The sequence below is a fragment of the Nicotiana tomentosiformis genome, chromosome 8, assembly GCF_000390325.3.
Source record: "Nicotiana tomentosiformis chromosome 8, ASM39032v3, whole genome shotgun sequence".
Taxonomy (NCBI): Eukaryota; Viridiplantae; Streptophyta; class Magnoliopsida; order Solanales; family Solanaceae; genus Nicotiana; species Nicotiana tomentosiformis.
The window spans coordinates 79,460,259-79,464,697 of record NC_090819.1 but is presented as its reverse complement, the minus strand read 5'-3'; the positions used below and the strand labels follow the sequence as shown (position 1 = coordinate 79,464,697).

At 30.8% G+C, this 4,439-nt stretch overlaps 1 long non-coding RNA gene across 1 annotated transcript; it reads right to left on the bottom strand.

Moving 5' to 3' along the window:
* Nucleotides 1–201: 201 nt before the first annotated feature.
* LOC138896893 (uncharacterized) lies at nucleotides 202–924 on the bottom strand. Its single transcript, XR_011410419.1, has 2 exons — nucleotides 601–924; nucleotides 202–502 (listed from the first exon to the last, which is right to left on the bottom strand). It is a non-coding gene; the product is annotated as an uncharacterized lncRNA (long non-coding RNA).
* Nucleotides 925–4,439: the final 3,515 nt, after the last annotated feature.

Genomic DNA, 4,439 nt, shown 5'->3' with positions numbered 1-4,439 from the left:
CAGGCATTATAGATTTTTTGGGCTCTTTACACTTGCAGCAGTGATAATCTACTCCCTATGTATATACCTTTACACTTTCTTGATGAAATACCTTTAACAATAAAAAATAAAAAATAAAAAAAGAATAGGAAGCTCATATTCATGTCTAGGTTAGATAACAGATTACCTATTAAAATTTCAAGAACCCAAATTCTCAAGAAATTTTAATATCTAAAGTTGCCAATCATTAACCAAAAGTGAAATTGTTGTAAGAAGGGACCAAGGGGTTCCAACCCAGTACAAGTTGAAGCACAAAATATCCAGTCTATAACAAAATATACAAACCAAATATCCCCATTCAACTTTCAACAACTGAAATTCTCAAGCAATTCGATGATCCCCAAACATAAAATTTCAACAGGAAAAAAAAGAGAGACATAGGACCGAAAAAATGAAGGGAATCCTAGTGTTTTTTAAGCCTCAGGGGTTGCTTCTGATTTGCTAGTCGATAAATCCAGTACACCTACACAAATTCCATCATAATGAATCAAATACTCTACCCTAACCAAATTGTCATCATACTACGCCAACTAATAATTAAAAGGTAATAAGAGAAAGTACCAAAGCGAAGACATGGGCACCGATAAGTATGACCACTAGAAGAGGTACTGCTTCGAGACGACTCTGTATTTGTTGCTGATTCACCATTTTCGAAGAAAAGTGAATCTGTGGCTCTCTGAATTTATTTATAGTATCAAACAAATGGGGTGTGCCTGTATTCTATGCTGGAAAATGCAAATTGGTAAAACCCTCCTTTCCCAATTACTACTCTATAGCTTCATTTTATATTTTTATTCAAGGTTGAATTTCTATTTTCCTACATTACTTAGTTATTTTTTTGTAAATAAATATCAATGTTTTATGATTTTTTTTTACTTTCTGTTAATTAATGACAAAATATTTTATTTTTTTAATATTGGTCAATAATTTACTTTATCTATTGATAGAATAAAATGTTTAAATTATGGTATAGGAATGGGAAGCATAATTTTCCTAAGAGTCTAAGATTGTATTTTGTAACCCTTGAAAATTAATTAAAGAAAGATCAAAAAATGAGATCATGTTATTTTAAAGAGGCCTTAAGACATTTTGTATTGTGTGCTTTCTTGGAATTTGAGTCATTTAGAACATAAAAATAATGAGAAATCGAACAAAAAGTTAGAAAGGCAACTATTTTTGTTGCTAAATGAGAAGGTTATCATCCTAGTTGGTGGGACTAGAATGTCCCTGTCGCACACCAAAATCACAAGAGTCGCGTGATCGGCGGCACCATACTTATTCTGCTACTCATACAATGCATGTACACGAGGAGGTTTTCAAACTGACCCAAATCATGTTACAATAACATATCAAAACAATATCCCAACTAAGGTATTCATCATTTACACGCTCAAGGAGTATTATGGAGCTTTTAAATGACAATAGAATATACCAATCTCGGTCAAACTAATTGTTTCTTATTTTTTTGGTAATTAATCTATTCATTATGAATAATCTTTTTTCTCTAAAGGTGTAGCAATATATATATAATATTAAAAGGTCAAACTCGATCATATATGTATTGGAATTCGATTAGGCTCGACCGATATCCTGATTGTAACGACTCAATCAGTTGTTTTGAGTTATATGGCATTGTTTTCTTATCTGATACTTCCCGTAGGTTCATTTGGTATTTTTTACTTGCGAGTATAGTTGGAATATATCTCATCAGATTCGAGAGTGATTTGGAATGCCTAATTCATAACTATAGGTTTAAAGTTAAGAGAGTTAATCAAAGTCAACATTCTGGATAAATGGACTCGGAATCAAGATTTGAAGGTTCCAATAGGAGCGTATGATGATTTTGGATTTGTGCTTATGTTTGGATCGGATCTTGGATAGCTCGAGAAGGAGTAGGCACTTTAACTTGGAAGTTAACAATTTGAAGAACTTAAAAAATTAAGAGTTTAACTCAAGTTTGACATTTGAATTATTGCGCTCCAATTCATATTTTGAGCTTTTGAATAGTATATAGGTTATTTGGAGTTGTTGAAATGATTTTAAGGTGACCCAAGGTGCTCGAGTGTGATTTAGATACATCAAGTGAAAAGTTAGAATTTGAAAGTTAAGAAAGCTTAAGATTTTGGTTTGATGCTTAATTCTTGGTTTTGATATTGTTATTCATATTTTGAGTCTTTGGATAAGTTTGTGTAGCGTGTATAAACTAGTTAGGATAAATTAGATGGGGTCCTGAGAGATCGTGTGATTTTCGACGCATTTGGGACTAGTTTTGGAAGAATTGAGTTGTTGAAACTTGGATTCTTTACGGTTAAGCCTAAATTTAAACGAGTATTTCTTTAAATCTATAATGAGTTTGGAGATGAACCAGAAATAAAACTTGTAGCCCTTTAAATCTAGTTTCCAGAAAGTAAAATCATTCATTATTCTGATATCTGAGCACAAAGTTATGAATATTTGACTGAAGGGTGGCATTGCAGTTTTTTGGTAGCACAGTGGTGTAGGTCGCAACACTAGTGTGATGCGAAGGGCGAGGCCCAAGGCATTGTGGCAGTACATTTTTACTGTCAAGTATTTTGACACACTATAAATAGAGTCTATTTAGTGGTTTTGATATTTTTCTTCAATTTTGGAGCATGGGGACTCGATTTTAAGGGGTTTAACCCATTTCTTCATCAACCATATCAGGGTAAATGATTCTAATTCATTTCTATAATAAAGTTAAGGATTTATTTTTTTAAAACATGAAATCAATGACTTGGGAGAAATCAAGTGAGAAATGAAAGAAAACCTAGAATGAAGAATTGTTGATTTAAGCATGTTAATAACATCAAAATTAAATTTTGATTATAGATTTGGCTTCCATGACTCATGGGTAGTCGGGATCCCATTTTAATTTTGAGTTTTAACAAAGTGGGCTTGGGTTGATTTTTTCTAAACTCATTAAAGAATGAAACTTTTTGGATTGATATTGATTCCTAAGGAACTTTTCGACTCCCTTAAATATTGATTGACTAGATTTGGGATATTTGGAGGCCAATAACAAAAGAAAGTATTTTTTAGAGAGTTGAAGTTGTTCTGGAAAAAGGTAAGTGTGTTGCTTAACCTCGACTTGAGAAAATATTTTTTAAAATAAAATTATATGCTACATGCTTTGTGTTTGGAGATGACGTATATTCGAGGTAACGAGCGTATATGCGAACACTAAGGTTATGCCATATTTGGGATAGATTTTAGGCTTATTTATACCTTGATTCGATATATACTCTACTTGTGATATGTTTTAAATTGTTTGTATGACTACTTGAGTTTTCGTATTCATGTTAAAGATTATGTCTATGTAACATGATAAGTAGGGATTTTGACCGCTTATTTGCTCTCTTTTACTTGTGTTTTAGCTCAAAAATACTTAAAGGTATTCCCGAAAAATAGGGGTGTCAGTGGATATTTAAAAACTGACCGAACCGTATCGCACCGAACTAATTTTTAGGTTTCTTTTAATAAAATTATCGGTTTTTATATAAATATATAACCGTACCGATAATTAGGGTAGGTTTTTATTTTAAGAAAATAAATAAAAAAATACCGAACCGTACCGAACAAATTTACATGGTATATATATATATATATATATATATATATATATATATATATATATATATATATATATATATATATATATATATATATATATTAAGTTTAAAAATAATAAAGCATTAAATTTTTCCTTGGACCTTGGAATTATGAAAACGGTTACAAGCCAACAAGCAATTAAACTCAAAATCCTAATTCTCAAACCTATTATACTACTCCAATTGAAACTAAATTATTTCCAACATATTCACTAGTAAGACTCAAAGTGTTCTAGGAATTATGAGTAGTAAACTACAATGTATTGAATATGTTTCCTTTTATATGATCTAAATTTATATTTTCGAATATTTAACCATCTATAAACTTTATTCTTGAGTCTCAGTTTGCTTAATATCTTTCCACTCGTGTGATTTATATTTTCTTTATCTTTGCTTAGTTTCTTTTACGCTGTTGTAGAATAGTTGACGGATTTATACTCTGATCATCCTTCATGTTTTCTTAATTCATCAACATTTAAATAGCAAAAATGTCTAGAGAGTTTTGTTAAGTCCTATAAAAGTACGTATGTTATTACATTCTGCTTACACTAATAACTTTTAAATGACATTTTAAAAAGTATCCAAAATTAACCGTACCGATACCGAAGAGAAACCAACATGATTGGTACGGTTTCTAAAAGTCTAATTTTGGTTATACATAGTAGAATAACCGAAAAAATAATATGGTATAAATTTTATAAAATAACCGGCTGAACCGAACCATTGGCACCCCTACCGGGAACTAATAAAATGTATTTTCGTGCAGGAATA